A 9,297-nucleotide genomic window follows, 5' to 3' on the forward strand; every position below is an offset into this window, starting at 1 on the left:
CTTCCACGCAAGTTGCAGGTTCATACCCAAACAAGCCATGAGGACAATTACAAAGCTCAGTTCTGTTTTAGGAGCAGCGACTAGAATAATTAATGTTTTCATGATAATGGCACAAAGCAAAAAGAGAGGAAAAAATAAAAGGATTCATCTGTAAAGGGTATCAGAGATATTTCTTGGTTCTTTTGTGGGACTGGATTGTTCCACAAGTGCTGATGATTCCCTCTTCCCCTCAGTCCTGGAAAGAACAGGTCTTTGCAGGACCACTAAGGTAAAAGGATTTGGAACATTTTAATTGAAACAGCGAAATATTAGTCACATAACTTTCCAAAAAACTACTAGTACTGTTGGTGTCATTACCCAAGCCTAAAAACATCAGAGATTTTAAAAAATAATTAATCAGGAATACTTTTTCTTCAGTTGTTTTTTTCTCCTCAGATGAGTCTGAGATGAGCAATTAGCCATTTTCTTAAAGCTTTTCTCCCAGAATACTGTAAATTATTATTTTTAAAGTTGTATGACTCAGGAGTTATGACATTAAGAAATAGATGTGTAAATCATGTGAGTATTGCAAGAACTGCAAATTGTCGTTGGCAACACAAACTTCCACAAAAGCCGAGGAAGACAGGAGTGTCACCCCACGTGCAGGGACCACGGGTCTGAGAGGCACAGACTCGAACGATAGCTTGGAAAAAGAGTTTTCTTTGTTCTTGGAGAAGAACACAACTTTCCATTCCACATTCCTTACTTAACAATCTCTTGGCTCGCCTGGCATCATCCAAGAAGGAGTCGGATGTGACCAGCATATTTGCTGCACTCCTGCGGCAAATTCTGGAGGTTTTTGTAGACTTCTGAAGAGACATAGAGAGAGAATTTATCTCTGTCCTATAAAATGCACTGTTTCTTTAAAAGGTCTGATTTTTTCACACATGTGATTTTTTTTCTTGGTTACCTTTCACATGCCATTTAATGTCATCATGTGTCACCAAGCTAAAAGCAATTGATTGAAACGATATAAAATATAACTGGAGCTTTTTCTTAAAAGGCGATGAGACATCCCAGTGTCCAGACCTGTGGTTACTGCAGGCCCCCAAACCATTTGAAAACTATGAAATGCCCTAGAAGAGCCCCCTTCTCAAAAACCAGCTGCTGTTAGTTGCTCATCTGAAATAGCTGGACTGTTCAAATGGATGCTGCAGAAAAAATTAACGTGTGAATTTTAAACTTACTAATTCAAATTATTTCTCTTTTTGAATGAGTAACAAAACGAAGAATCACATGTTGACTCACCTGTGAGGTCTGAAGTGTGTTACAAACTGCTCTTTTTGGTTTTTTCGGGAGTCCCTGCTGTCAGAAAAAGCCCTTCTGCAGAAGTATAATTTAAACTGTCACTGTCTCTGCTGAAAACACCGTACTGCTTAAAGATGGAGAAATTGCTGAGAGATGTTTTTCGTGCCATCCTCCCCAACTTCAGTGAGAAGGAAACCATGTCAGAACATGAGACAAATGACAGGACTGGATGTGGAACACCACGAGGTTGATCACGGCAGTAAACGCTTGTGCAGTAGGTGTTAGGCTATTACACGTGCTGGCTGCCAACCGAAGGACAGAGCTGACTGAAACGGTAGAAGAAGAACAAAGCTAACAAAGGGAAGGAAGTATTACCGTATTTTCGGGTTAGAGAACTGTCTTTTCCACAGAGTGAATCCCACAGGCACATTCAGAGAAGTGAAACCTGGCTTGCTTCCCATTTATGAATCTGACTAATTGCCCTCAAAAGGTTCCCAAATCCAGCCAAGCACGTGGAGAAGGTTTTACACTAGACAAGAGCCCAAGTATTTAAACCATTGCAACAGCTGCAGAGCAGGTTTGTGGGCAGTCTTGTGCTCATCCAAGATCTCTCTTGTTTCAGAACGCAGGGACACCATTGCGAAGTACGTTGGAGGTGTCGTTACCCCACTTCGCTTAGCGGGGCACGTGCCTTCAGCCAGGTGTCGGGGCTCCGAGTGTACCACAGTGGTCCTGAGCAGCCTCGCATGGGGCCTCCACCCCCCCCTCTGCCCGTGGGGCCAGGAGCACTACCAAATCCCAGGCTTGGGGTGACACTCGCCGCCTGAGCTGTGCTGGAGGTGTGCCAGTTTGAAGTCCTGGAGCGCAGGTCAGCTTTGGAGCTGGGCTGTTTGTAGCTTGTCTGCTGGGTGCGTTGTACGCTTGTCCCAGTCCTGCTTCTGGCCACATCTCCTGCTGTTTGTGACTGTAACCCCCCAGATCTGAGGGGTTACTTTGCCCTGTCGGGGAGCTTCTCCAGCAGACGTTGTTCTCAGCACCCTGCACTGCCTACTGTGTCTAAAGCCTCTGGGGTTGCACTCTTGCTGGTAACAGTGCCCGTGATGTGATTACCTCCCACCCCCAGCTCATCCCCCTTTGCTGAGTGGTCCTGCTCCTGCTGCTGCTGGTCTGGGCGGGAACTGTTACCGAAACAGAGCTGAGGTCCATGGGGTCCTCTGTGCACCAGCAGGCAGTGCCTGTCCCAGAAGCAAGGGATATTTTCCGGTCTTCCTGAGCGTCAATAGGCTGAAAATTGCTGGTGTGATGCAGAGTGTCAGTGAAGCAAGTGTGACGAGGGAGGATGGATTGCTTCTCCATATGACTGCTCTGAGATGGGTATTTGGAAACCTGAGGTTTCTGTGATAGGAGTCTCTCTAACTGCCCAAACCTTTGCCTCTGGCTCTTCCCTCGCTCTCCCTTGGCTCTCTCTGGGTATGAAAGCAAAATTGTGCCTCTCTGAGTGCATGAAGCGTCTGGGACTGCCCAGTCTTCTCTCTTTCAGTTGCACAAACTGATGTATAGAAGGACCAAGTAATTTGTTGGCATGATGCAGCTAAAAACTTGTGGCATCTCACAAGCAAGAAAACTCACTAAATCAGGAGGAGCACCCGTAAATTCCCACACTGTGCCGTGTGAGTGACTGCCAGGAGGACCACAGCTGTAGTTCTCTCTACTTTCTTGCTTGTTTTCTTGCTCTTCTAAGGCACACAGTGATAGTTCTACACAGACAGTTATTTCTAAACACAGACAGGACCGGTGCTGATGTCCCCATGGTCATGAGACAGAATAGCTACAGGCATAATTTTCTGGTCCAGCCAGACTGGAGTTAGGACCAATCCTTCACCCTTGAGTGAAACCACTAAGATGGAGGAGGGAAACGCTCCCTCCAAATGTCTTGTGGAGGTTATTGCCAAAAGGGGTACCGGGCTAGACTACAGGGGTCATTCGCCAGGGGGAAGGGAATTTGGGGATCGTGTGAAATTTAACATGGGATGTTTGAAGGGAAGGATGAAAGGTGAGAAAAAGCAGGGTCCAGGATGGATTGGGAAGGAGCCAGTGTGGTAGAACAGAGGGGAGAGCTGGTCAGAGGTCCGTGGTGTGTGAACAGGTGGCTGCTCAGTGTGCTCGTCCGAGCCGTAACTGGACTCTGTCCTGAGTGATTCAATCCTGTTCCTAGCCATGTTGTCCGTGGCTGTGCCCAATTACGTGTGTGAATGCTCTCAGAGCAGACACTGCCTCCACCTGTCGTGAGCTGGGGGGGCCAGCTGGGCTCACAGTCCTGCCGGGCACACGTGCTCACACGTGCTGGCTGTGTTTGGGACATGGAGCTGAGTGTGGGACAGCAGGGATCCCCCAGGTCTGAGGCCTGCCAAAGTCAGCCACCTTCTAGGGTCCTCCTCAGGAAGAGACAGGAACACTAGCTCACGGGGAGTGGGGTTGGGGTCTGAGGGTTTTCTGGTTTTGGGGGGGGTGTGTGTGTGGTTTTTTCTCCTTCCAAGTCAAAGATTGTTGCTCATCTTATTTCCCTGAACAAAGCCTTAGCAGAACGTTAATGCTTCCTGGACAAGTTTACCAATGCTGCTTCTGACTAATCACTTCTTTTTTTTCTTGTGAGAAACCTGTTCATAGTTAATTTCTTCAGAAAGGAGTAACCCACGATGCAGATAATGAAACTCAGATTTCTGGTATAAAAACTTCCAAATAACTACACTTGACTCTTGGTTTCCTTGTCAAAGGAACCATCACAAATCTTTGACTCACTTTAGATCTAGATTACACTCTCCAAAGGTTCCTTGATGTAGCTGTATGAAAACTTCCCATGAATCACTGTGAAGTTTCAGGAGTGTTGTTCTACATTACATTTAATATGCAGTCTACAAATCAAAGTTGAATGATAGAACAGTAGGAGGTTAAAGCAGAAAAGAGAGCTTCCAGAAAAGCAAATTCTGTTCGAGTTCCCATGGCACCAGCCCAGTATTTGTTCTATATTCCTGAGAGAGAAGAGGAAAGCAGAACAAATATTAAACCTCCCACACAACATTCTCAAAGCATTATTCCCCCTAAGACTCCAGCTTTGCTGTCAGCCTGCTTTTTCTGTCAAGTTTCCAAATGCTCTTATTGAGAAAGGATAATAATTGTAATTATCCAGCGTTTCAGTCAGTGAGTATTTACCCAAACAGACGAGCTGCGCACGCTGTCATTGACAAATCTTGCACGGCCATTCATCTAATTCACACAGGGTGATTAGCACAGTCGGGGGGATTCGCAGATAAGCTTGAGTACTCTGCCTAATCATCACCTTTGTGGGAAAATGCCTGGTTTCTATCAGCAATCTCCATATTTGTTCATACACATGATCTCAGTATTTATTTCTACAAAGAAATATTCACTTCTGCACAGTTTTTGTTCTGCATCTTCCAGCGATGTCTTACAGCTGCTGGTGTACTGCCATGCCCTTCTCTTACCAGTCCCGGTACCCACTTTGCATCGTTCCTTGGGCTGAGCAAGAACCTCCAGAGAATGCTCAAGAATCTTTCTTAATTTTAATTTGCTGGGTTTTTTTATTTCAGTTCAGCCATATTTATATGCCTTTGGGGAGAGGAACTCTTCTCAAAGTTCCCTTTATCATATTTTCTTTATTAACATGTTTTCAAGGCTGCAGATCTTGGTATTCCTAGAAAGTAACATTTTAAACTGGCACCTAAGTGGCAGTACCACAGGTGCTTAAACACTGGAACAAAGCCATACAGCCTCTCTGGTAATGTCGGAAGGGAATTAAGTCAATCGTTTGAAACGCACCTTAGCTTCTCTGTGCACGTGACAGTTCTTCTGTTGTCATTGATTAAGACTCCATTAGAAATTCAAGCCTTCCCTGGACTAAGGGAGAGAGGAGCAGGCAGAGCACCTGGGATTAGATGCTTCACAGCAGATGTGTTAATAAGGCAAAAGAGATGCTTAAAAAAAAATCTACTACAAGAGAACTCTTTTAGACAGCCGTGGTCTTTGGACCTATGTCATCACCAAAAAGCTGACTTTGGCACCACACTTTAACCACAGAAGTTGTCTCCTGCACGCCTGAGGAACTCAAGCGAAGGACTATACTGAATTACTCCAGAAGGTAAATTCTTTTTGGAATTAGAACGTGTCACAGGTTTTGGAGTGTTCCCAAGTCATCAACCCTTTCTACTTTAAAGCTGCTTGCTATCACTCTATAAGCCACACACAGATATTTATTTCACCAGGTTTGGTTGCCTCTTACCGCACCCTATAGCCAGCTCTTTGCAATCTGAGGAAGACGAATCAGGCTCTAGCTGAACAGAATATGTTAGCTGAAGGATAAACCAGTTTACACTAATCTCTTCCTTAGTGCAGGTGACGTATGAGTATTCGCCAAAGCCAAATGGAGTTAGCTCTTAGCAGTAATTTATGTATATTTACAGACTAGACAGAGTTTAAGGGCAAGGGTAAAAAATCCCAAACACATACACACACAAAACCCCCAAAGCAGCTTTATACAAATAAAATGTAGTTAGGAATATAATTGCTAGGACTGGGAACAGCCACAAAAAGTTAAGTGATAATCCACCTTAATAAACACTTGAGTTCAGTTTCAGCGTCTATTCTGTATTTCATCCAGCGAGGAGAGCTGACAGGATAACCTTACAGCCATCAGACCGGGGGGCTCTTTTCTGAGACAAACTTTGTCCCCTAGACAGCTTTTTTCTGAGCAGGAAACAGCAGCTGGGACATGGCTCCCCGGAGGTGCACTGCTCCTTCTGGTAGGTCCCAGCAATTGGGTTTGGGCAGTAAGTGTGTGAAAATACCAACCTTCAGAGTGAGTTTAATCGAAGTGTTAAACAAGGTAATTTGATGCCTTCCCAGTCTTCAAAAGAAAGGCTGTTCTTCCAGGGTTAGCCTTTACTCTAAAATGTTTTGGAAGCAAAATCTCCTCCCAGCCAGCTCTAGGGACTGCCAGCAGGTTGCCTATAAACACCCACCCAGGTACTCTTCCAGCAGAACAGGAAAGCCTCAGCACCTTCAAGTGGCTGCCACCTCTTTGGGCAGCCCTGCTGAGAGAGGCCAAGCACAGGGCAGCATGACTGAGCTCTCAAAGGCTCTGCTTTCCTCATCTGATTTTCCCTTCTCAGGGACTCTGGTGGAAGAGCTGCAGTGGACAAGAGCACGGAAGCTTCAGGCTACCTTTCCACTTGCATCCTTTCCAAGGATCAATCCTCATCCTAAAGCCTTCTGGAATCCAAAGAAGAACCTAAGCCTTGCAGTGACATTAAGGGTCTCTCAATCACACTGAAGAAGAGGTGTTTGTTATTCCAGACATCACTGATTGGCACTTCTGACAGCCAATTACTATTTTTAAAAATATCCTACTCTCTGAAGTACGTAGGACAATGGATTAGTATTTGTTGTGGCCAGTAAGTCCCCAGCAGTCTGAAATACACATAACTGGAACAGCTACAGAGCTCATTCACTTGCATCTATCTGTGACTATAAGCTCAGTTTTACATCGAAACAGCAAATTCCTGTCGATGTGTAGTATCAAGACACTAGAAAAACTGGGGTTCTGCACTTTTGTTGATAGCAGACAGTAAAAGTCAGAGAGGCCTGTTCCTGTGTGCCCTTGGTGTGTGTTTTCTCTCTCGATGCACAGTCCCCAAGCTCTGGCAGTCGTGTCACCGCTGGACGCAAGGCCCTGTGTTTGCAGGTGGTTTCAACATGACGGTGAGTCTAGCTTGCTGCCGATTGCTGAGTACATTTCAATTTAGCCTCGAAAGAAAGATCGTGCAGAGACAGCAATAGTCAAATAGAAAACAAAAAAAAGGTCAGAAAAAAAATCAAATGTAATTTAAAAAGGATGAAAAAACAACCCGACGTTTTTCTTCACAAATTTAGGAAATCTAGGGAATAAAATAGAGTAACTGGAACGCCCACTTTTAAATGAGAGTGTTGGTAATTAAACATATCAAGAAATTACTTTCTGGAATTTGATGCCATTTAGAAAATTCTGACTTCGGCATTTGACGCCCTTTCAGACATTGTTTTCTGTTTTCAGCTTTTCATTATAAATTGAACTCCTCTAAACTACGTGGCTGCTTTGAGACCAGCAGCAAGAAGAAAGTCCCTCCCTCTCCTGTGGCACTGTCCTTGTGTGAGAAATGGAACGTTAATTCGTGTCACTAAGAAGGATAATTAGGGGGAGCAGGGGCCCATGTATGGAATTTGGTGTTTTGCTAAAAACTGCCAGATCTGCAAAGAAAGCCTGAAACAACGAAAGCCTGAAACAAGGATGAAGTTAAAGATCTTATCTGCCACCACCATGAAGCCCATCTGCCACCACCCTAAAGATCAATAACATCCTTTAAACTACCATAAATTTCACCTATAGCTGTCAAGGCTGGACGACATCCTTCAACTGCTATAGACATCACAACAATACTGTGGCGAGGTTGGTGTCATAAATTCCCAGAAGGAGAGGCCTATAAACACAGACTAAAAATCCGACTACATTTTGTGTGTATGGATGGAGTCTTACTCCCTTGTGCACCCAGCGCTGCTTTGCTTTTACCTTATACAAACCTTTTAATAAACCAAAATTAAAGAGAGTTCACGATGTATGTGTGAATCAATGCGAAATTTATAACACTTGCCTGAGTCATGCCGTTGTTCGTAAGCACGATAGGTCAAACCAGCACCTTGTGATGAGCAAACACGCTCTATCCAACCTCTCCTGACTACACTAGTGCCTCAAGAATCCATAAAAGGCTTTGCCTTCACCAGGCTCAAAATTTCATCAGTGATGCCTGTAGTGACCTAGATCTCAGGTATTTCTTTAAACCCACCACCCAGTGGATAAGAGGGTTAAACTACCACACAAAATAACTTCCACTGTAGCATGGAGAGCTCTCTGGTTTTCACCTTTGGATCAAATTCTTCAACAGCTTCTTATTCGGCAAAACATGTTGTGTTTTCTTATTCTGGGAGATTTTATACCCCAGGATCTCTTTCTGTCAGGCTAAGCAGAGGAATGCTAACTGCATAACCGCTAACACGGCACTGTGTGGTCGCGTTCCCACTGCAGCAAAGCACCTCCCGTTGTTCCCTGGGGCTGTGGAAAGTTGAAGTCTCGCCACCCCATCCTCAACGACTGGCTGAAGCTGAAGGATCCATGGTGGCCATCTAGCGGCTTTGAGCAGAATATAAGCAATCTGTTAACAGTAGAAATACTTTCCACTAGAAGATGATTGGTTTAATTTATGGTTATCTTTGAAAATAAAACGATTGTTCCGGAATTGTACCTGGAGAAGAAGACTATTCCCTCCGTATAACCGTTAACTGAATACGGAAAGAAAACCCAGGACTGATTCATGGCCACCGAGTCTCCCGTGAAAAGAACAGCCACTGTTAGCCCATCTGAGCACGGGATAGTCTTGCACTGACCAGGGGAGGTTATTCTGAGAACTCATCACACCCAGCGTGTCCTTTCTCACAGCAGTCCTGGAAATCCATAAGGCAACCAAAACAGAGTACAAACATTCTTTGTCTGCCTTCATTAAAATAAAACAGATACTTGTTTGCAAAGAAAAAGGCCAAGTAAGATTCCATGGGTGCCGACAGAACCACCCGTTCCTGTTCTGCAGCAAACGTGCGTCCCTCGGAGCTGACAGTCATTCAGTACAAGCTAGAACCTCCCAAAGCATCCCCTTCCTGCTGAAGGGCCCGATCCCGGGGCTGCAGTGGGGCTCTGCACTCTGTGCTGCCTAGTTTCATTTATTTTGTACTTCTGGATGTAAAGGAACACATATTTGGCAAAAGGAGCAGAAAATACTTCCCCCCAGAATAACTACAACCTGTTTCAAGGTGATCCTCTTCAAAGATACAGATGCAAAGTCTTTAGAATTTAAAACTGTTTTAAACTAAAATTCTTAAAAGAACACACCCCCTCCCCCCCCCCCCACA

The sequence above is a fragment of the Buceros rhinoceros genome, unplaced genomic scaffold (assembly GCF_000710305.1).
Source record: "Buceros rhinoceros silvestris isolate BGI_N320 unplaced genomic scaffold, ASM71030v1 scaffold23848, whole genome shotgun sequence".
Classification (NCBI taxonomy): domain Eukaryota; kingdom Metazoa; phylum Chordata; class Aves; order Bucerotiformes; family Bucerotidae; genus Buceros; species Buceros rhinoceros.